General features: G+C 43.5%; 1 long non-coding RNA gene across 1 annotated transcript; it reads left to right on the top strand.

The window, feature by feature from the left end:
• The first annotated feature begins 3,682 nt into the window (after positions 1-3,682).
• LOC122465547 lies at positions 3,683-23,467 on the top strand. The gene is made up of 3 exons (XR_006290474.1): positions 3,683-3,893; positions 14,420-14,424; positions 23,453-23,467. It is a non-coding gene; the product is annotated as an uncharacterized LOC122465547 (long non-coding RNA).
• Positions 23,468-25,326: the final 1,859 nt, after the last annotated feature.

Raw genomic sequence — 25,326 nt, forward strand, 5'->3', positions numbered from 1 at the left:
TGTATGTAATTAGCTAATAGATAAGATGCCAGAAAATGTTGCCTAGGAATGTGTAGTTTAGTTCCTGTGTTCTGAAGGACTACTAACTTGTACCTCCAACTGGCTTTTTCTGCAGCTCTTTACATCAGTTCTTAACACTTTTTCCCCCTTGACCAACATTTAGTCACTTTTATTTCTACTTCTGACACGATGTCCCAAGACTTTCTGTGGTAGTTTCAATGACTTTAAAGGACTCCTGTTTGGAGTGGAGCTCTATTCACTCTCTCTCTCTCTCTCTCTCTCTCTCTCTCTCTGTCCTTCCTTGCTGCTAGGAGGGAGAGGTTTCTTCTGTCCTTCATCTTTCTTCATTCTGCCTAAATTGGAGGGGCTAGTTCCTCTTTCTAGCACTTCCTCGCTGCTATGATGGTGGTGGAATTCCATGTGTCTGTTTCCTCTGGGTAATGTGTTTCGGTTACAGTGTTAGGTTGGGAAAAGTTCTGCAGTGCCATGAAGGTGCTGGGCTAGCCTGTGGTAGTTTGTACTGTGATTACCTCCTGCAAGTGGCTTTCCACTTACAGTCTGATAGCATACAGAGATCTAAGAATGCAGTTTAGTAGTATCCCAAAAGGTGACAGTAAGCACTCTCACAAGCCCACAAAAATTTCAGGGTCATACCCATTAGCTGAGAACCTCTGCCATACTGTATTTATTCATACTGAATATCCTTTGAGAATAATGCTATCAGGAGGCTGAACTATAAACAAGCTTTAGTTGTTTGACTAAAGCTACAACAAACTTTTCAGAAAACAGTTCTTTGGGATTTTAGTTAGCTAGATTTTTTAAAAAAACCTATTAAGCATGATGGAATCTGAACCCTTAGGAACTAGCACAATTGCAATTTATTTTAAATGTGAAAGCTAGGATATTGCTGATCAGAAACTAGATGTGTTTTTTTTGTAGTAGACTATATAAAAAGGAAGAGGTTTGTATTGCAACAGATGAACTATTGTATAACCTTTCTTGCAATCAGATCAGCCACTTGAGACTACTTACATTATTATACAAATCATGCCCTTTTCAAATAGTCCTTTATTTAAGTGCTGCTGCTTTTTTCCCCCTCCTCCAAGAAAATAAAGAACCTTTGCATGAGCCTTAATCACTGATAGTCATGATGATGTTAGCATACCAGACACTACTCACTTATGGCAAACATACTATTTAATTCAAGTCTGAGGCTTGTGTGAGCAAAGAGGATACATGTTTGTGCATGAAAAATGGCAATGACACACTGGTAAAAGATATGCAGAAGAGAAAGAAGGTGGACCACATGAAGAAGCTGAAGGCAAAGAGCCCTGCACTGGGACCACATCCTGTAAATGGATGAAAGGATGACCGAGCTAGTTGTGGAACAATCTGCCTTAATATGCTGGGATGCTAGCTATGACTGAGAATGTATTAGCCTTAAAAGGATAAACAGAACAGAATAGGAAGGAATTGGTGGAGGGGTCACTACAATTGGTTGCACTTATCTAAATGATTGTCCTTCTCCAAAAGCCCATATTAGGGTTTCTCTCAAAAAACATGACACACACAAAATAATAGTCTTCTAAGCCAGCTTTCACTTATGACAAATGTCCTAGACTCTCTTTCCCAGCTGCCAAATAATCTCATCATGGACAAGAGCTATGATACTCCCAGCCCTCTATTTGCTAGTTTTCCCCACTGACAAGCTGCCCATCCTCACGAACCTTTCTGCTGTCCTTCACTGACAAGCGACCCACCCCATCCTGACCATCTCCCAACTACAAAAGTCTCTCAGTCATCAAGTGGTAAGTGACCCCCTCAATAAGGCAAGTAACATGCATTCAAAAGTATTCACTTTGATAAAACTGGTATGCTATCTCTTAAGTGCTGGCAGAAACAGAAGATTGTCCATGGGGGAAGTGGAAAGATAAGAGCCTTATGGAATCCCGTCCAAGTGCATAGTTACCTACCGTAGGCCAGTTCGTATCTATGTAGACAGTAGGGCTGTTGATTTAATCATAGTTAATTCACGCGATTAACTCAAATTGATTGAGAATAAAAAAATAATTGCAATTAATCGCAGTTTTAATCACACTGTTAATAAATTTCAATAATTGTTCTATTTAAATATTTTTGGCTATTTTCTACATTTTCAAGTATATTTATTTCAATTACAACACAGAATACAAAGTGTACAATGATCACTTTATATTTTATTACAAATATTTGCACTGTAAAAATGATAACCAAAAGAAATAGTATTTTTCAATTTACCTCATACAAGTACTGTAGTGCAATCTTTTTCGTGAAAGCGCAACTTATAAATGTAGATGTTGGTTGTTTTGTTACATAACTGCACTCAAACAAAACAATCTAAAACTTTAGAGGGACAAGTCCACTCAGTCCTACTTATTCAGCCAATCACTAAGAGAAACAAGTTTGTTTAAATTTATGGGAGATATGCTGCTCCCTCCTTATTTACAATGTGACCTGAAAGTGAGAACAAGCATTCTCATGGCACTTTTGTAGCTGGCATTGCAAAGTATTTACATGCCAGATATGCTAAACTTTCATATGCCCCTTCATGCTTCGGCCACCATTCCAGAGATCATGCTGATGACACTCGTTAAAAAATTAATGTGTTAAATAATTTGTGACTGAACTCCTTAGGGAAGAATTGTATGTCTCCTTCTCTGTTTTACCCACATTCTGCCATATATTTCATGTTACAGCAGTCTCGGATGATAACCCTGCACATATTGTTAGTTTTAAGACCACTTGCACTGCAGATTTGACAAAATGCAAAGAAGATACCAATGTGAGATTTCTAAACATAGCTACAGTACTCGACCCAAGGTTTAAGAATCTGAAGTGCCTTCCAAATCTGAGACGGACAAGATGTGGAGCATGCTTTCAAAAGTCTTAAAAAAGCAATACTCTGATACTAAAATTACAGAACCCGAACCCCCCAAAAAGAAAATCAACCTTCTGCTGGTGGGATCTGACTCAGATTATGAACATGAACATTCGTCAGGCTGCACTGCTTTGGAACATTATCAAGCAGAACTTGTGTCATAAATATAAAGGGAAGGGTAACCACCTTTCTGTATACAGTGCTATAAAATCCCTCCTGGCCAGAGACAAAACCCTTTCACCGTAAAGGGTTAAGAAGCTAAGGTAACCTAGCTGGCACCTGACCAAAATGATCAATGAGGAGACAAGATACTTTCAAATCTGGAGGGGGAGAAAACAAAGGGTTCGTCTGTCTGTGTGATGCTTTTGCCGGGAACAGATCAGGAATGCAGCCTCAGAACTTCTGTTAAATTAGTAAGTAATCTAGCTAGAAATGCATTGGATTTCCTTTTGTTTAATGGCTGGTAAAATAAGCTGTGCTGGATGGAATGTATATTCCTGTTTTTGTGTCTTTTTGTAACTTAAGGTTTTGCTAGAGGGATTCTCTGTGTTTTGAATCTGATTTCCCTGCAAGGTATTTACCATCCTGATTTTACAGAGGTGATTCTTTTATCTTTTCTTTAATTAAAATTCTTCCTTTAAGATCCTGATTGATTTTTCATTGTTCTTAAGATCCAAGGGTTTGGGTCTGTGTAAACGTGTACAAATTGGTGAGGATTCTTATCAAGCCTTCTCCAGGAAAGGGAGTGTAGGGCTTGGGGGGATATTTTGGGGGAAGACGTCTCCAAGTGGGCTCTTTCCCTGGTCTTTGTGTAAGATGCTTGGTGGTGGCAGCATATAGTTCAAGGACAAGGCAAAGTTTGTACCTTGGGGAAGTTTTTAACCTAAAATGGTAAGAATAAGATTAGGGGGTCTATCACCCAGGTCCCCACATCTGTACCCTAGAGTTCAGAGTGAGGAAGGAACCTTGACAACTTGTCATCAGCATGGACACTTGTCATCTGGAATGGTGGTTGAAGCATGAAGGGACATATGAATCTTTAGCACATCTGGCATATAAATATCTTGTAACGCTGGAAACAACAGTGCCATGTGAATGCTTGTTCTCACTTTCACAAAGAAACCCCACCACAACAACAAACCCATCATCTGTGAGCAGGAGATACTCATTTCATAGCACAAGACACCCCTGTAGCTCTATGTAATATATTTATATTGGAAGTACGTGACGGATGTTTCTGGGCAGTAGTGCTGAAGAATAGAAATAAGTTTGGTGGAGATATAAATCCTCTGTACAGTGATCTGTATGGAGGCTGGGATTTGCAAAGGAGCCACAGGGATATATTATTTATTTATATTACCATGGTGCTAAGAAGTCCCAGTCATGGACAAGGACCCCCTTGTGTTAATGCTGTACAAACACAGAATAAACAGACAACCCTTGTCCCAAATGACTTATCTTGTGTTTTATACATAGCCCTGGTCTACACTAGGACTTTAGGTCGAATTTAGCAGCGTTAAATCGATGTAAACCTGCACCCGTCCACACGATGAAACCCTTTATTTCGACTTAAAGGGCTCTTAAAATCGATATCCTTACTCCACCCCGACAAGTGGATTAGCGCTTAAATCGGCCTTGCCAGGTCGAATTTGGGGTACTGTGGACACAATTCGACGGTATTGGCCTCCGGGAGCTATCCCAGAGTGCTCCATTGTGACCGCTCTGGACAGCACTCTCAACTCAGATGCACTGGCCAGGTAGACAGGAAAAGAACCGCAAACTTTTGAATCTCATTTCCTGTTTGGCCAGCGTGGCAAGCTGCAGGTGACCATGCAGAGCTCATCAGCAGAGGTGACCATGATGGAGTCCCAGAATCGCAAAAGAGCTCCAGCATGGACCGAACGGGAGGTATGGGATCTGATCGCTGTGTGGGGAGAGGAATCCGTGCTATCAAAACTCCGTTCCAGTTTTTGAAATGCCAAAACGTTTGTCAAAATCTCCCAGGTCATGAAGGACAGAGGCCATAACAGGGACCCGAAGCAGTGCCGCGTGAAACTTAAGGAGCTGAGGCAAGCCTACCAGAAAACCAGAGAGGCGAACAGCCGCTCCGGGTCAGAGCCCCAAACATGCCGATTCTATGATGAGCTGCATGCCATTTTAGGGGGTTCAGCCACCACTACCCCAGCCGTGTTGTTTGACTCCTTCAATGGAGATGGAGGCAACATGGAAGCAGGTTTTGGGGACGAAGAAGATGATGATGATGAGGAGGAGGTTGTAGATAGCTCATAGCAAGCAAGCGGAGAAACCGGTTTTCCTGACAGCCAGGAACTGTTTCTCGCCCTGGACCTGGAGCCAGTACCCCCTGAACCCACCCAAGGCTGCCTCCTGGACCCGGCAGGCGGAGAAGGGACCTCTGGTGAGTGTACCTTTTAAAATACTATACATGGTTTAAAAGGAAGCATGTGAAAGGATTACTTTGCCCTGGCATTCACGGCTCTCCTGGATGTACTCCCAAAGCCTTTGCAAAAGGTTTCTGGGGACGGCAGCCTTATTGCGTCCTTCATGGTAGGACACTTTATCACTCCAGGCCAGTAACATGTACTCGGGAATCATTGTACAACAAAGCATTGCAGTGTATGTTTGCTGGCGTTCAAACAACAAACAGATCAGAGTTCCTGAAGATGCGAGAGTCATGTACCTTTCCCGGCCATCCCACGTTGATGTTGGTGAAATGTCCCTTGTGATCCACCAGAGCTTGCAGCACTATTGAAAAGTACCCCTTGCGGTTTATGTACTCGGCAGCTTGGTGCTCCGGTGCCAAGATAGGGATATGGGTTCCGTCTATGGCCCCACCACAGTTAGGGAATCCCATTGCAGCAAAGCCATCCACTATGACCTGCACATTTCCCAGGGTCACTACCCTTGATATCAGCAGATCTTTGATTGCGTGGGCTACTTGCATCACAGCAGCCCCAACAGTAGATTTGCCCACTCCAAATTGATTCCCAACTGACCGGTAGCTGTCTGGTGTTGCAAGCTTCCACAGGGCTATCGCCACTCACTTCTCAACTGTGAGGGCTGCTCTCATCTTGGTATTCATGTGCTTCAGGGCAGGGGAAAGCAAGTTACAAAGTTCCATGAAAGTGCCCTTACGCATGCAAAAGTTTCGCAGCCACTGGGAATCGTCCCAGACCTGCAACACTATGCGGTCCCACCAGTCTGTGCTTGTTTCTCGAGCCAAGAATCGGCATTCCACAGCATGAACCTGCCCCATTAGCACCATGATGCATGCATTGGCAGGGCCCATGCTTTCAGAGAAATCTGTGTCCATGTCCTGATCACTCACGTGACCGCACTGACGTCGCCTCCTCGCCCGATATCGCTCTGCCAGGTTCTGGTGCTGCATATACTGCTGGATAATGCGTGTGGTGTTTAATGTGCTCCTAATTGCCAAAGTGAGCTGAGCAGCCTCCATGCTTGCCTTGGTATGGCGTCCGCACAGAAAAAAGGTGCGGAACGATTGTCTGCCGTTGCTCTGATGGAGGGCTGACGCCCGACTGATGACACAGCTTACAGGGTTGGCTTCAGGGAGCTAAAATCAACAAGGGGGTGGCTTTACATCAAGGAGTATTTCAGGCAGGACTTCACGGAGGGTTCCAATAAGAAATGGTGCACCTAAGTTATTGTTCTTATTGGAACAAGGAGGTTAGCCTGGCCTCTGATTGATACATGGCTAGATTTACCTCCCTGCACCTTCTCTGTGAGTGACTACAGTGTGACCTAGAGGAATGAGTCCCCTAGACAGGGGAGGGGGGGAAGCAAATGAGTACAAAACAAATCTGGTCTATTTCTTGTTTTGATCCACTCCATCTATCTTTTACACCTTTGGGTGGCAGCAGATGTTGCAGAAGGACTGCATGCCATCCACATCTCATGGCTGCTTGGCAGAAGATGGTGCAATACGACTGCTAGCCATCCTCATCTCTTGCCTGCCCGGCAGAAGATGGTACAGTACGACTGCTAGCAATCCGTATCGCCTGCCTGCTCACCATAAGACGGTTCAATAGGACTGACTGCAGGACTGAAGAGAATGACCTGGTCAAGTCACTCCAAATTTAGTCCCTGCGCCCATGTCTGCCCAGGCGCTCCCAGCTGACGTAGCCAGGAGCACCTCGGACACGACGATGACGGCTACCAGTCATATTGCACCGTCTGCTGCCAGAAGGCAATGGGTTGCTGCTACTGTGTAGCAATGCCGTACCGCGTCTGCCAGCACCCAGGAGACATACGGTGACGGTTACCTGAGCGGGCTCCATGCTTGCCGTGGTATGGCGTCTGCACAGGTAACTCAGGAAAAAAGGCGTGAAACGATTGTCTGCCCTTGCTTTCAAGGAGGGAAGGGGGACCTGACGATATGTACCCAGAACCACCCGCGACAATGTTTTAGCCCCATCAGGCATTGGGATCTCAACCCAGAATTCCAATGGGCAGTGGAGACTGCGGGAACTGTGGGATAGCTACCCACAGTGCAATGCTCCGGAAGTCGACTCTAGCCTCGGTACTGTGGAAGCACTCCACCGAGTTAATGCACTTAATGCACTTAGAGCATTTTCTGTGGGGACACACACACTCGAATATATAAAACCAATTTCTAAAAAAACGACTTCTATAAATTCGACCTTATTCCGTAGTGTAGACATACACTTAGAATGTAACAGATGGATACAGACAGATGGGGGAGTACCAGGAAACAATGACAATATTGTCTATGTAGACATAACAGACACAGAGTTGGAGAAGGTGTCTAACACACAAGCAGAGTGAATCATGCGATGGTGGCAAACCACATGTTAGTTCAACAATCATTTGTTTGGGGAGGGATTATTGGGAGATCAACTAAATGGAAAGAAAAAGGACTGGGGGGAACAGGACAGGGCCAGGAGAGAAGAGGGTAAGATGTGGAATGAGGCTGAGGTGAAGAGAGAGGGTTGGAGCAAACAATTGGCACAGGGCAGAGAAAGTCAGAACTTTCTACAGTTTTGACTAGAATGTCTGGACAACTCTGCTTTGGATGCATTTACTCCTGCCTTCTGGAGTCTCTGGACTTTCTGGAGTCTCCTTTCTCATGGGAAGGAAACCCTGGAAGAATTCCACCACGATTTCAACAGCTTCCACCCCACCATCAACCTCAGCTTGGACCAATCTACACGGGAGGTCCACTTCCTAGACACCATGGTGCAAATAAGTGACGGTCATGTTAAGACCACCCTATACCGAAAACCCACCAACCGCTATGCCTATCTTCATGCCTCCAGCTTCCATCCCGGATGCACCACACGATCCATTGTCTACGGCCAAGTGTTGAGGTACAACCGCATTTGCTCCAACCCCTCAGACAGAGACCAACACTTACAAGATCTTCACCAAGCATTCTCAAAACTACGATACCCACACAAGGAAATAAGGAAACAGATCAACAGAGCCAGACGTGTACCCAAAAGCCTCCTGCTGCAAGACAAGCCCAAGAAAGAAACCAACAGAACTCCAATGGCCATCACATACAGTCCTCAGCTAAAACCTCTCCAATGCATCATCAGTGATCTACAACCCATCCTGGACAACAATCCCTCACTTTCACGGGCCTTGGAAGGCAAGCCAGTCCTTCCCCACAGACAGCCTGCCAACCTGAAGCATATTCTCACCAGCAACTACACACCGCACCATAGTAACTCTAGCTCAGGAACCAATCCGTGCAACAAACCTCGATGCCAACTCTGCCCACATATCTACACCAGCGACACCATCACAGGACCTAACCAGATCAGCCACACCATCACTGGCTCTTTCACCTGCACGTCCACCAATGTAATATACGCCATCATGTGCCAACAATGCCCCTCTGCTATGTACATCGGCCAAACTGGACAGTACCTACATAAAAGGATAAATGGACACAAATCAGATATTAGGAATGGCAATATACAAAAACCTGTAGGAGAACACTTCAACCTCGCTGGACACACAATAGCAGATTTAAATGTAGCCACCCTGCAGCAAAAAAAGTTCAGGACCAGACTTCAACGAGAAACTGCTGAGCTTCAGTTCATTTGCAAATTTGACACCATCCGCTCAGGATTAAACAAAGACTGTGAATAGCTAGCCAACTACAAAAGCAGTTTCTCCTCCCTTGGTGTTCACACCTCAACTGCTAGAAGAGGGCCTCATCCTCCCTGATTGAGCTAACCTTGTTATCCCTAGTCTGATTCTTGCTTGCATATTTATAGCTGCCTCTGGGAATTTCCACTACACGCATCTGACGAAGTGGGTATTCACCCACGAAAGCTTATGCTCCAATACCTCTGTTAGTCTATAAGGTGCCACAGGACTCTTTGCCACTTATACTGATTTAGTTTCCCCAAGTTAGCATTCTGAAGTATGGTAGGTTTTTGTCCCAAGATCAGGCCCAGTAGTATCGGAATTACTGTTCAGTTAGGAGCCCCTGTAAGCATGGTTGCAACACTCACACTTAGGAAATATATTTATAATTGTTTCATTAACACAGTTAGCAAATTCATAAACTCTCCAACTCAGCAAGGCAGGCAAAGATAACATAGAATGAACGGAACATCCATATACTTACCTCATCCCTTGCAAAACAATCTGAAGTTTTAGTTATCTTCCTCATCATTCCCACCACCATCATCAGTGATCATCATCCTGGCCTGTCCGAAGAGTTGTATCTCTTCCTCTCAAAGCACATAGGCTGGGTACAACTTTTATAATGTATTATGCTGATGCCACTATGCCTAATGCATATTCAGTAAAGGTTTCAGCCCCTCTTCCTTATTTGTAGTTCCTCACCCTTGGGTTGCCTTTCTCCCATAGGTTATTAATCATTTTACCTCAGTTTATTAGCATATATGCCAATTAGTTACCATGGCATCCTTGTAGTCAGACATCAGCTGATGTCTCTAACTGAGAATATACCAAGCTTCTCTAAACCAGCATCTCATTGTTACTTGTTCAGTTTCTTTATTACAGCATTCTATCTTGTGATAGCTTATGACTTGGTTAGCTACTTATGCTTAATGTAAGCGGGGCAATAGTCCCGCTCTTGTGGGGAACTTTCCTGGCTTCTGCACTACCCCGGTGAAGTGGGCTAGCGAAAGGATCTGAGTCCTCGCTCCCACTTCCTTTACCCAGTGGCCTCCCTGCCCTTGAGGACTCCCCTTCCACTCTCCTGTCTGGCAGAGTCCTCGTAACCCCAACAAGTCTGGGCCCAGGATTCTTGGGGGGGCTCGACCCCCAACCCTGCTGTGGTCACCTAGGACAGGGGCTAGGGTGTCCCCACTCCGGGGTACTCTCTTTGCACTGGGCACTTTTCTGACCCACTGACCATTACATACAAGTTAAAGTGAATGCAAGTTATTTAATCAACTATTAATTTTAAAAAGAATAAGGAAAAATGACAAAGGTTAAAGGAAACACATCAACCCGCTCTTGGCAGGGAACATCACAAACAGTGTCTCTGGAATGTCAGAGCAATTCACAGTCTGTTCCTTGTAAGTCCCAGTCCTTCTTCTCAGGCCCTGGCTGTGCTGCAGGGATGCTGTGGGTTGGACACTTGCTCTGGTGGTGGTCACATGCTCTTAGGCTCTAAGTGGTAGGAACCTTCTTCCCAGTGTCGCCCCCGCCCTGTCGGGATTATGATCCAAGCCTTTGCCTGCAGAGCCTCTTGGCTGAGGCGTCTTCCTGTGCTGGGCTCTGCCCAGGGTCCCCCTCTCCCCAGCTGCTCACTGCACCCAGCTCCAGACTGCTCCAGCCCCAGCTCCACCACTCTGTCTCAGCACTGCTGTTGCTGCTCTGCCTCCAGCTCCCTGGGCTGCTTCTTTGGCCCCTCTGCCTCTGGTTGCTACAGCTCTGCTCCCAGGACAGGTCTGCTCTGCAGGCTGCTTCTGTGACTCTGCTCCCAGCACTGACCTGCTTCCTGGGCTGCTTTTCTGGCCCCTCTGGCTCAGGTTGCTGCAGCTCTGCTCCCAGGGCAAGTCTGCTCTCTCTGGGCTGTGCCTCTAGCTTTGGGGCTGCAGCTCTGCTCCCAGGACAGGGTCTGATCTCTCTGGGCTGCTTTTCTGATCCCTCTGGATCTGGCCCAGCTCTGCTCCCCAGCTTAGCTTGGGCCCCTGCTTTCTTCTTAGCTCGGCCTCACTCTGTCTGACCCAGGCAATTCCAGCTCACACGGAGGACAGGACCTCCCTGGCCTCCTGACTCCCTGACTAGCCTGCTCGCCCTGTCATTCAGGCTGACCTGGAGCACTGGCCTCTCCCCATTGTTCCTGGGGGAGTCATTGTCAGTCTCAGGGTCCTGATTCCGCATCGACCCTTCCCCCTTTTTAGTACTGGGAGCTAGCCAACCAAAACACCCCCACTGAATATTAGTAAGGGGGCAACAGTCCCCTTACATTAAGGCTTTTTGGGCCTCAGTCCTTAATTAGTTTGGCCAATTTAATTAGCTGTTGTCTTACGGGCCACGAGGCTTGTAGAATCATTGCATTATTGACTTATTCCTATATTTCACCTAGCCAAATACAGGCTACACCCACCTCCTGCCTGACCCCATGCCGTCCAAATTTCAGAGAGTGGCATGGTTAACTGAATCCTGAATGGTGCTGCACCCCACGCATCTGGTTGCAATGTCACTCACTCAAATCTGTCGTAGCCACCCTTCCATCATGGCTGCAGGGCAGCTGGGCCAAACTTGGTGTGCAGGATCACAGCACCACTCAAGTTTGGCCTGGCCAAAATGTGGTTGGGCCATAACTCGGGTGATCCCATCCCCCACTGGCTATGCTTGGGTCTTTCCTATACCCAGGGCAGCTTTCCAGTTTTCAATGTGATTTGGTAGCAAAAAAAGCTACGCAAAGAGCATCACAGGACAAGTATATATAGATCTGCTGCAACTGCATTGGGAATACTGTTTCATTCTGGGCCCCTCTTTTCTATAAAGAGGACAACAATTTGAAAGGAATTCAGAGAAGAGCAGCAGAAATGGTTAGGTAGCTGGTACACTTGTGTGTAAAGATTAAATGAGTTACATATGCATAGCTTAGCTAAATAACAGCGAAGGGGATATATATGATAACATTCTACAAATATTTTAAGACAAACACCAAGGAGGGAGAGGAATTATTTAGCATAATAAAATGGGTTATAATGAGAATTAAGGAAATTAAAAAGGGGAAACTCCCAGGATGTTTGACTTACCATTCAGCCAATGAGGTCTAGTAGCCAATTCAATATATTTCCCAACTGGACTAGATAAAATGCTATCAATTGTACAACTGGGGACAATTCTGTTTTTTAGAAAATGTGCAGCTATTCTGCCTGAGACTGTTTTCAGTGAATGCTGCAAGACTTTTGCAAAAGACACTGGAATAGCTGATGAGAGGGAACTACAGCAGTAACATAGACACAGACATAGACAACATATAAATTTTGCAACCGTTACTCACATTGTGGGACTACTTACATACTTGGGTACTGCTCCTTGTGCCCAGGGGGTGGGGTGGCAGAATTAGGCCCACAGTAAGCAAAAACTAATTAACACTGGTGTCATAAAATCCACCTCAGATTCTACTACAGACACCTATGTAAACCTTAATTACTGCATATAACACTCCCATGCAATGGGGTTGGGCATCCTGGAAATATCTAGAATAGATGTAAAAAAACAGATGCACATGTGGGTCATATCCTCATCTGGTGCAATTTGGCATAGCTCTATTGTAAGAGTGGGATTTATGCCAGTTTACACCATCTGAGGAGTTGCCCATGAAGCCTATGATTCCATGAGTTGTTCACTCACCTATTTCAAAATACAAGACTTACTCAAGGTCTACTCAATACTCTTTCAGCCATATTTTCATACAAGTTTTCTTTAATGTGCAGGGTAAATAGTAGATCATGATGACTTGTCTTTTTAGAGTTTCATTACAACTTTGACTGCAGTGGCTGGTAAATCTATTTTCAGCCACATCGTTGGCTTTTCTGTTGGTGGAGCCATGCACTATGATAAGATGCCCACAGCCAGTACAGAATTGGACATTGATAAGTCATTAATTTATCACCAGCCAACTATACAATGCCCATTGGGCACTGGGTGAAAGTTCAATGGCCACTCATTGCTGGAGCAACTCTTTGGGGTGACCATAAGAATAAAGCTATATGATCGCCAACTTTTTCATCATTTCTTGGCTAGTTCACTTCAAATAAAGCACAGAAATCAATGTTCAGTCTTTTCAACTGCCTGATGAGGAGGATGGCTTTAGCTTTTGTGGACACTATTTAAATGTTCCAAAATAAATTTTACATTTGCCATCAGGACAGTGGAATGGCCTTGTTATAAGGTTTTATTGGTTGGTTTCACCTTAGTGGCTGAGAAACGCATGGCTGTTTCAGCTACAAGGACAATTGACTAAACTGTTGCAGGTGGGCAGCTTCAGTAAAATCACCATCACGGTGCAAACATACTGAACCTGGAGGTGAGTTTAATGTCCACTTAGAAAAAGATAATGACAACTGGGCACAAATGCTTGATGTTTAGTATTGGGCAGAAGAACAGGAACAGGCTGGAATGTGCAGCTGTCAATGACATCATTATAGCTGACTTGCTCTAAGGTAACCAATTGTGCATTCCCAGAATACAAGACATGCCTGTCCTGCTCCTCTCCACACACAAGCATCACCCCCACTTCCGCCTCCACTGGCTTCTCCTGCATACACAGTCTCCTCCTCTTATTTTCATCAGACAACTCATGTCCAGCCCTAAGTCCCTACTGGACAGGGACAGTGCTTTGCAAAACTAGGACTGTCTGGCTTTCAGCTGGACAAATATCCTCCCTATGCTATTCTGTCACCTGAAGATTCACCAACAGACCTGGTACAGCCCAAATGGTTTCACTAGAACAGTTATTAATTATGTCCTCATTAACAATCATTCATGGTCAACAGCCATAGAAGTTCAAGTTCATAGAGGTGGTGACCTTGACACTGATCATCAGCTTCTGCTGATTCAAGGACATCTCTAGCTTCAAACAGAGAGTTAATGGGCCAAAAATTAGACCAATGCAACCAAAAGCTCTTACTACAAGGAAGCTATCTGGCAGCTTTGTCTACTGAACTGCTTAAGCCTATTGACACATTATAAACTGATGTTTCATTTCCTCCCTCTTCTGATGAGGAATTGAATTGTTTTAAGTCATCAGTGTCGACTACTGCAAGTTCAGTGCTGCGGCCCCAGACCCTCAAATATCATCTGTGGATCAGTGAGAAGATGCCCATTGCAGTTGGAGCTAAGAGGAAAAAACAGGTGATGATCTGAATCTTCAAGGACACCTTTGTCAAGAGCAAAAGCAAAGACTGAAGGGGGTTGACTTTGGGACTGTCATCCAGTCATTGGGTAATATAGATAAGGAATCTTGGTGGTAGACTCAAGCAGCCAACTTAGAACAGGTTGCCACCTGGCACAAGCACTTCATCCTCTTTTTAGCTTTTGCAGTGTTTGTGGGGGAAGGAGGCACCAGATTTTCTAGTAAAGAATAGGAATGGCAGCATCAGTTACAATCTGCAAGATCAGTTGCATCAATAGGAAAACCATTTCAAGACATTTCTCACTTGTCTTCCATCCACATTCCCTCTACAAATGAGATGGGGAAGGAAGTTCCAATAGAGTCACCTTCCTTCAACCAGGAAGAGACATGGATCACAGTCCGTTACCTGAAGCCTGGGAAGGCACTAGAGGTTTGTAACATTACCAATGTTCCCTTTAATTTTTGACAGGCCGTGTGCACAAAAAATTTCTTCTGTGCAAATTTTTGAAGCAGAGTTCAAATTTGTGTGCCATGAGGCAAATGCACCCAAGCAAGTAAAATGCTTATACATTTTAAAAGTTTTAATTTTCAATTTGCGATAATAATAGTTTTACACCATGTTATTTTATAAATGTCATTTTTATATACTTAGAAAAAGGAAATTTAACCATTCTTCATGAAGCAGAAGTTAGTTTTAAGCATTACGCTTTATGATCTTTTTCATAGACAATCATGAGCATATATCAAGCATATTAATTATGATCATTATCAGTCCATAGGCTTCTGCCCATTGGTGTCCACTTTCACCTCTCATTCTATATGCATGTCTGAAAAGATTTTGATAAACACATAATAAAGACAATTTAATAAGTATGCCATTATGTCAATTTATATGGGTTTTCAGATAGAGACATCATAAGTTTAAAAAAAGAAAAACAAGAGTTTGTGTTTTAAATTTAAAATTTTCCTAAAAAATATCAATAAATGATCAGTCAAGAATAAGATATATAATTACAAATGCATTTTAATTTCCTTATTGGTCAAAATGTCAAAGACTGCTAAACTAACCTTACTGTTTTTCCCTGCAATCTTTTTCATTTGCCCGTTCAATATAAACTCTGTCAGATCTATCAGTCCTCCATCCAGCTGCTAACTCTTAATACACATCAGCATGTCCAAATGATCTACTTGTAAACGATTCCATAGTTTGCTTTTTAGAGTGTTCATTAAGCTAAAGCCACACTCACAGTCTGCACTTGATGCTAGGAATGCTCCTTCAATATCCATCAACTTTGCAAGATCCTGAAACTGTTCGTTCTGGTGAGCAAATGTCACCATATCCGGGAAACTTAAAACCAATTGGCTTTTGATTCTTTCAGCTACTGAAAACTTGAAGTCATTGTACTGACTGACTATAACAATCTCTTCAGCAAAAAAGTCTTTGTATTTTGAAAATAGGGATTTGACCTGATGAATTCCAAAATTGAAGTCACAATTAACTATTGCTGCACAATCAAAAGAGGACCACTCCTGGACTTCATCCTCTGGAAACCTGTCTGCCAAATGTGCACATAAGATGTTTATGAAAGTTATTATGGAACTGGTATCAATTTCATTATTTTCTTGACATGCATCTGACGAAGTGGGTATTCACCCATAAAAGCTTATGCTCCAATACGTCTGTTAGTCTATAAGGTGCCACAGGACTCTTTGCCGCTTTTACAGATCCAGACTAACACGGCTACCCCTCTGATTGATTATTTTCTTGAGAGCTCATATCTAAGAAAGCCTTAACTTTGTCACTCCATTAAACTGAATGTCCAAGGTACTGTCTTCTGAACTTGTTCAATTTACCTCATGCAAGGTTAAATGCTTCAAGAGGTGTAACGCTCCGTTTCTGGAGCAGGGTGGATAGTGAAGCCAGCTCCTACAAAACAGCATTCAAAACTTCTAATGTTGTTCGGTATTCCATGGTATTCAGCTTCTTGTGGCAGTATTTAGAAACTGGATCAGTATCTTTGTCTTGCTCAAACTATTCCAGAAGAGGATTATAGTTGCAAATAATTGCTCAAAATGCAAACTGCCTAGATAACCAGAGCACTTCATTGAGTGGCCTGAAAGCCACTGACTCACATTCAGAAACATCCACTATTTTCTGAAATTTGGGTTTTCTCCCAGATGACCGACAGCACCATGTAGACAGTTCTCATTAAGGTTTCGATGTCTCTTATCAGCTTGACCTCTTTCCATGCATCGGAAATCCCCAAGTCTTCCCGGTGTGCAACGCAATGTTGGTGGACTAAGTGTGGAATATCATGTTTCATCTGAGCCGCCATGTCACTGAGTTTGCCCAACATCACGGAGGCACCATCAGATGTGAACATCACCACTTTCATTAGATCAAGTTGGTGCTTTTTATAAAACTCTTTGATTGCAGACACCATTGAAACAGCATCACATTCTTGCAATCGTAATAGTCCACCAAACGAAGTTTTATATTCTGCAGAATTTATGGATCTATATTAGAGTATCAAGTATCTGTTAATAGATATATCAGTCCTTTCAGCAACAGCTAGAGTATGAAACATTGCTGATGCTATTTCATGCATGAGGTCCTTTTGGACAACGCAGTTGGTAATTTCAAGAAATTCAAAAGCATAATTTTTACTTCTCCAGCTTGCTGGTATCTGCACATACTTTTCCATACGGTCATTAATATCCTGAACAGAAAGCACTGAGCTGTTTATTTTAACAGCCAACAACACACTGCCCATAAGTACCTTGATTTCTTCTGGGGTTGAGCACTTGCATTCAAGATTAATTTGCCTCCTCTGCTTTTCAGCTGGACTTTCAAGAATCATGCTAAGCAATCCGCTCTGTAAGGAAGGGTTTTTGTTTCTAAGTCTTGTTACACCATCTATATGAGACTTACTTGACAGATGACGCTTTAAGAAATCCAACTTCCACATTCTTCCTGTTGAAAATTCTCCCTAAGCTCTGGCATCTCGACAATATACACAAAGCACTCCGTTGTGCTCATCATATGTGAATATTTCACAAAGTTTAACAAGCATTACACTATGTGACTTCGGTGTAACCATCTCTATAGTCTCATCCAGCCATCCAGATTTAAATGAAGTAGCTGTTCTTTTACACTTTAGACCTCTAGACAGTGACATTTTGGGATTGATTTTTTTACCAGATTGGTTTATTTAAAATTAATACTTTTATTATATGGCTACTATTTCAATGCACTTAACAGCATGACTCAACAAAAGGGAAAAGGGGAGATCATTCAGATCAGGATACCGGAAGTTTGTGCATAGCTCCGATCACGTCCATGCATCTGCTGCAAAAAAACCATGGGAAAATGGTAAAACATCATGAGTAAATGTATGAAGTCTAATGCCTTTGAAAGATTTCAGTCACGAAAACAACACTTACCTTTGTTCATTTCTGGGAAATCTTTGCCGTTCCTTAGCAACTATGGCCAGGCATTTTGACTTATTCGTACGTACTTGAGTTTGTACACAGCCAAATGAACAGACTACAAGGAGATGTGTGGATCCCAACCATCCCGATGTGATCAACGTTCCACGTTCGAAATGCTGGCAGGGAGGGGTATGATTCATTGCTCTCCTGTCCCTTTCCCACCCCTTGCCAGCTAGTAGAATCTGGCTGTGTTGATAAATGGAGGGCGAACAATGTCAAAAGTCGCCCGTAAATGATATTTCGGCCTGGCTCCTACGTATCATTTCAGTTTTTGTGAGCGCGATGTTTCGCCATGTGTGCGGGGTTTAGGGTCTGTGTGTGCATGCACACGCACACAGCTTAGAGGGAACAGTGAACATCACCCCTAAACTGCTGAAGACAGGTGAGATTATTGTTGTTCTCTCTGCACTGCAGTGATTCAGCCAAAAAACTGAACTCTTCCTGTAAATTATTGGGTACCTGCAAATTCAAAGGTATTTGTATGGGAATATCAGACCTTCTGATTGACTGCACAGGCTTTTCCAGACCATCTGGCACACTAATATTGTCTGTGATGACTGAAAGAAGGACCTCTGTCCAAAAAGAGTGATAAGGCTGAATGTTGCAACTACAGAGATGTTATGCTGTTGTCTTTGCTTCCATGTTAATATCTCAATTCAACAATGCACTTCATGGGAAAGGCCAGAATACTCAGTGCAGCTTTAGACCTGGACATCCCACTGTTGGCCAGATCTTTATCTTGAGACATCTTTTTGAGAAGATGTCTGAATGTAACTAGCTGTGTGCAGCCTTCTTATAAACTTCCATCATAATTTGATTCAGTCCATCACACATTTTTAGGATCTGATGAAATGATTCAGTGTCTCTGGGAAGATAATGTCATTGATAGAAGAGCCGTATACTGCAATAGAAAACCAAGTTTAAGTCAATGGCAGATGCAGAGCCTGGTTTCCTATCTCCATGGGAGTTTGGCACAGCTGTGTTCTGTCACATTGTTCAATATCAGCACTGATAGAGAAGTTTGTGGAGACAGTTGGTGGTATGTTGAATTGAATACCAATCTGCTTTGAGAGCTCTAATGTGTTGATGACATTATTTGTTGGCTAAGTTGTGAATTTCTGCAGCTAATGGCCAATCTGGTCTGGAAAGAATCTGCATGCCTTGGTCAGGTTATTAGGCCAGTGAAAACTAAATCCATCAAGCAGCCACCAGCTCCAGATTAGAAACAGTTTAGTGTTAATCTCTCCAGATGGGGCACTGAGCTTATGGTAACTCTCAAATACTTGGGCAGCATCATAGACAGTGCTGAAAGATGCTTAAAATATGTGGACACTTGTATAGCAGAAGTTGCTACCATGCTTCAGGCCTTTCAAAGGCTCTGCAGGGACATTGTGACATCAAGCTTGAAACAAAGCTGTGGATGTATAAAATATCTGTTGTACAGAAGTGAAATTTGCGTGCTGAGGAAGGCTGAAGAACACCAGATTGTAGCTTTCAGTTCTCATTTTTTGGGCATTTTTTGTCATTTTCCCCCCTCCATATTAAGTGGCAGGACATAATGAAAAAAAAGGATATTCAAAGGTGAACCGAGCAACCACCTCATTCAGCACTATTTCAGTTTTGTTAGCTTTTTTGGTAGGGAGGTATTAGTAAAATGGAAAACCAACCAATTACAAAGTGTGGTTACCAAGGAATGCTACTATATGGCCAGCAATCACGTGGACACCAAAAGCTTCAGTGGTGCAGTAAAATTGCCAGTGGCGGCACCTTGAGGACCTAGTCAGAGATCAATTTTGATGGTGGTCATTCTGAAAGTAGGCCACATCCCTTTGCGATTTGCCTGGATGATGATTTTGATAACACTTTTCCCTGATTGTGTCTATTTCATGAAGGTAATTGGTTTTGTAGATAATAAAAAAAATGTTTCTTTCAAAGATGAAGGGAGCAGAATGAAGTAGTGGAGTTGTAGGATGGTTACATATTGTTAGGGAAAAGGTACTAATGCAGTTTTGCTATAAATACTTGATATTAAAATTTCCTTAGAAAGGGTTAAGCATGGAAGGACAACAATCAGAACAATCCCATCCAAATAGTTACAACAACCACATCTGCAAACAGAGTTAAGTCCAAACCAGTAATAAATATACTTGGTGCTTTAGAAGGGCCAGTTTAACAAAGCTGAAAACATTTGAGCCAAATCAGTTGCAAAGAAGAATTTTATCAGAAAAATGTGAAATTGTTTAAAAACACTTTACAAGATGCCTCAATCCCACAACTGAGTAAGAAATCTGTACTGGCTTAAAAAAAATATCCAAACCCTGGGATAGAGGGACAATAAAGGCAGTTATAAAAACAGTATATAACAAATGGAAGAAAGGAGAAGTTGATAATGATGAAAATAAGTTGTAAAATAGGAACTGTAGAAATTAATAAGAGAAGCAAAGGAACACAGAAGGAGAAATCTATGGCCAGCAGAATTAAGGACAATAAGGAGTTTAAGTATATTATGAAGAAAAGGAATCCTAACAATGGTATTGGTCCATTACTAGATAGAAATGTTAGCATTATCAATTATAATGCTGAAAAGGCAGAAGTGTTCAATAAATATTTCAGTTCTGTATTTTTTGGGGGGGGAAATAGCATGACTACAACACACTTTCCATTCCACTCATATTTTGGGAGGATCTTTTATAGTAGCTACAAACGTTAGACATTTTAAATTTGTCAGGTCTTCATAACTCTCAACCAAGAGTTTTTAAAGACCTGGTTGAGGAGCTTGCTGCACCATTAATGCTGATTTTTCAAAAAAATCTCCAAACACTGGGGAAATTCCAGAAGACTGGAAGACTGCTAACATTGTGCCAATATTTAAAAAGGGGAAATGGGATGACACAAATAATTACAGGTCTATCAGTCTGACTTAGACCTGGGCAAGGTAATGGAGTGATTGATTAATAAAGAATTTAAAGGAAGGTATTATAATTAGTGCCAATCAACATGCTTTTCTAAATGAGATAAGTGTAATGGAAGCAGCACTTCCTCATGCTTCATCTGGGGAATTAGCTTGCCACTGTCTAGCAGTCACTCAGCCTTGCCACAGTCACTTGTTCTGCAGCCCCCATCTTGCTGGTCACGAGCTGTAGTACCTCTCCTTCATGGCTTAGCCCTCTAGCCAAGTGCTAATCATTCTCCCCTTCCCGGGTCTTACAAGAGTCTCTCTCCACACAGTTTCAGGCAGTCTCCATATTCACTGCACTGACCATGCTGCTACCACAGTGGCTTGTAGGGGAGCCCAGGTCTGCCCTCTCCGCTGGGTTCCAATTCAGGGGCCCTCGAACCAGCAGTTCAGATCTGTTCTCTTAGCCCTTTCTTCTCCTTCCCTGGACTGCTTCCTAGGGACTCCTTCCCTGGACTTCTATTACAGGCTTCTACTCCCTCCCCCCACCCCCGGGTGTATCAGGCAGCAAGACTGCAGCCTCCTCACTGCAGCTGTCTCTCTATTGCCAGCTCCCTGGCTTGATAGAAGCCCTGGTTGTTTCTGCCCAGGTGAGCTTTATCTTCAGTTAAAGCTCATTCATCCTACCTCCCCTCCAGGTACAGCTTAGGGCTAACTGGCCTCCCTTGCTTCTATTCACCCTTCCATGGTTAGCATGAGAGGAGTGCCTGTCATGGGGTAGATGCATCTCATCATGGGGTGTCATGTTATGTGTGACAAATAAGGGGTTACAGCTTAAGTAGCTAGAGAAGATGTGGCTATCCTAGTTTATAAATCAGGGTAGCCTGTCCTAGCAGCCAGAGTCCTTGGAACTGCCCTTGTTCTCAGGGCAATTTGGCTTAGCAGCCAGAGTCCCGGGGGTTGCCCAGGCTCTCAGGAAGCATGGCTTAATGGCCAGAGTCCTTGAGCAGCACCCACACCCTACAGTGGCTGTAGGGCAGGGTAGGGGGATCTAGGCCCACCCTTTTCTACTGGGTTCTGACTCAGGGCCTATGAAACTGATAGTCCGTGGTTTGGCTTGGTTTCCTATTTTAACAGTGATGTTCCCTGGGTCGCTTCCTACTCTTGGTTCCTGTTCTGTCAATTCTCCTGGGGTTTCAGCCTTCTGGCTCACTCTCATCTTCCAGGGTCAGTGTGGGTTCTGGTGCAGATCCCACTGGCTTGGCCTCTATGATCTGTGACACCAGCAACTCCCTGACAGGTGCCTGCAGTTTGCATCTGCTCTGCTTCTCCACCAGCCCAAACTGAGTTGGGCCACTCCCTTTTATATCCTGTCTCCAGGTTGTGCATGCCCAGTAGGACCGAGGGGTGTGTGGCCTCTTGCATAATGTACAGTTAACCTCAGCTGGGTCAGTGTGGGGTAGATACACCCAGTCACAGTGCTCCATTACAACAAGATTCATAAAGGTAATAATATTGATGAAAATATACTTAGACATCTGAAATGTATTTGACTTGGTATTGCCTGACATTTTGATTAAAAAAAATACTAGAACAGTAGAAAGGTAATATGGCACATTATTAAATGGATTAAAAACTATCTAACTGACAGGTCTCAAAACATAACTGTAAACGGGGAATCATCGAGCAGGTGTGTTTGGTTCTGCAGGGATTGGTTCAAGGCACTATGCTATAACTTTTTTTATCAGTGACTTGGAAGAAAACATAAAATTGTCACTGACAAAGTTTGCAGATGACACAAAAATTGGGCAGAGTAAATAATGAAAAGGACAGGTCACTGATTCAGAGCAATCTGAATCACTTGGCAAACTGGGCACAAACAAGCAATATGCATTTTAATACAGCTAAATGTAAATGTACACATCTGGGAACAAAGAATGTAAGCGTGACACGATGGGGACCTCTGTCTTGGGAAGCAGTGATGCTGAAAAAGATTTTGAGGGTGTCATAAATATAAAGGGAAGGGTAAACACCTTTAAAATCCCTCCTGGTCAGAGGAAAAATCCTTTCACCTGTAAAGAGTTAAGCTAAAGGTAACCTCGCTGGCACCTGACCAAAATGACCAATGAGGAGACAAGATACTTTCAAAAACTGGGAGGAGGGAGAAAAACAAAGGGTCTGTGTCTGTCTGTGTGATGCTTTTGCCGGGGACAGAACAGGAATGGAGTCTTAGAACTTAGTAAGTAATCTAGCTAGATATGCGTTAGATTATGATTTCTTTAAATGGCTGAGAAATTAAGTTGTGTGAATAGAATGAATATTCCTGTCTGTGTGTCTTTTTGTAACTTAAGGTTTTGCCTAGAGGGATTCTCTATGTTTTGAATCTAATTACCCTGTAAGGTATTTACCATCCTGATTTTACAGAGGTGATTCTTTTTACTGTTTCTTCTATTAAAATGTTTGTTTTCAAGAAGTGAATGCTTTTTTCATTGTTCTAAGATCCAAGGGTTTGGGTCTGTGCTCACCTATGCAAATTGGTGAGGATTTTTACCAAACTTTCCCCAGGAAGTGGGGTGCAAGGGTTGGGAGGATTTTGTGGGGAAACATGTTTCCAAACAACATTTTCTCAATAAACCCAGATAAATGTTTGGTGGTGGCAGTGGAAGTCCAAGGGCAAAGGATAAAATAGTTTGTACCTTGGAGAAGTTTTAACCTAAGCTGGTAAAAGTAAGCTTAGGAGGTTTTCATGCAGGTCCCCACATCTGTACCCTAGAGTTCAGAGTGGGGAAGGAACCTTGACATGGTGGCAGAGCGGTGGGATTAACTTGAAATCCTTTTGAGATCAATTTGAGATTTTTTGAACCAGAAACACAGATTTTAAAAGGAAATTTTTAAAATCCTTTGGGCTTCTAGAAAGCAGGTCTCCAACTGACAATAGTTGGAAGCTTTTAGTTTTTTTTTTGTTTTTTTTGTTTTTTGCTTTGCTTTGGGGCCAGAGCAGAGACAAAAGGGAATTGCAGTTTTCTCTACCTAAAGGCAAAGTAGTTAACCTCCTGTAGGGAAATTCACAAGTCTTCACAGACCTGAAGTTGTTTTTTTTTCCTAAGAGCAACTAGAGGGGTTTTCTACCTATTTGCCTGGAGACAAAGTTGTTAAGGTTTTGTTTGTTTGTTTGTTTGTTTTTTTGATTTTGCTGTAGGCTGACAATCACTATCAGAGAATATAGGTATCCTACTTCAGCACAGCAAAATTTTACAAGCCAAGTTTTGTTTGTTTTATTTCTAACCCTCGGGTGTAAAGTTAGTTAAAAACAGAGAGGTAAAGATGACAGACACCAAGGCACTACACAAATTGGAGTTAGCCAAACTGGAGGCAGTGAAAGAAGCCGAAAAAGCCCTAGAAGCTGCTCACAGGAGAGAAATGGAGGCAAAGAACAAAGAAAGGGAGGCAGCAAAAGAGGCAGAACACCACCAAGCGGCTGCTCACAGGAGAGCTATGGAAGCAAGGGACAAAGAACTGGAGAAGGAAAAAGAGAGGAAGCATGAACTGGAGATGGAGAAGGCAAGGGCTCAGCAGAATATACCAACAAACCCTAGCAATCCTTCTCCAGGTACCACTTCCCATCCCAGAAAGTTCCCCACCTACAAGGCAGGCCATGATACCGAGGCCTTCTTAGAAAACTTTGAAAGGGCCTGCCTTGGGTACAGCATCGCTACAGACCAATACATGGTAGAGCTGAGGCCGCAGCTCAGTGGACGCTTAGCTGAGGTGGCGGCTGAAATGCCTAAAGAACACATGAACCAGTATGAACTGTTTAAAACCAAGACAAGAGTCAGAATGGGGCTAACACCCAAGCATTCCCTTCGGTGATTCAGAGCCCTAAGGTGGAAACCAGACGTGTCATTTACTCAGCATGCCTACCACATTGTGAAACATTGGGATGCCTGGATATCAGGGGCAAGTGTTGAATCTCCAATAGATTTGCCCTTCCTAATGCAAATGGAACATTTCTTAGAGGGTGTTCCTGAGGAAATAGAAAGATACATCCTAGATGGGAAACCCAAAACTGTAATCGAGGCGGGGGAGATTGGAGCCAAATGGGTGGAGGTGGCAGAGAGGAAAAAATCTGGTCACAGTTGGAGCGGATATCAGAAGGGACAACCTCAGACCACACCCTATTACCGGGGGCCATCCAAGGCCCAACCTACCGCTCAAGGAACCTCCAGCCACCTTATCGTCTCGTCACACCGTTCTCCAGCAACCCACCTCGCCCCAGTGACCTGTCAGCTGGACGATGTTTTAAACGTAACGAGCCGGGGCATGTAAAGGCCAACTGCCCCAAGAACCCCAACAGATTACAGTTCATTGCACCGGAATCACACCAAAGATCCACAGGCCCAGATACCTCCCAGATACCCTTGGAGCGGAGGGAAACTGTGAGTGTGGGTGGGAAGAAGGTCACCGCGTGGAGGGACACCAGAGCACAAGTGTCAGCTATCCATGCTTCTTTAGTGGACCCCAATTTAATCAACCCAGAGATGCAAGTGACGATTCAACCTTTCAAGTCCAACTCTTTCAATTTGCCTACAGCCAAGTTGCCTGTCCAGTACCAGGGCTGGTCAGGAACGTGGACTTTTGCAGTCTATGATGATTATC

This window comes from Chelonia mydas, chromosome 4, assembly GCF_015237465.2.
Source record: "Chelonia mydas isolate rCheMyd1 chromosome 4, rCheMyd1.pri.v2, whole genome shotgun sequence".
Taxonomy (NCBI): Eukaryota; Metazoa; Chordata; order Testudines; family Cheloniidae; genus Chelonia; species Chelonia mydas.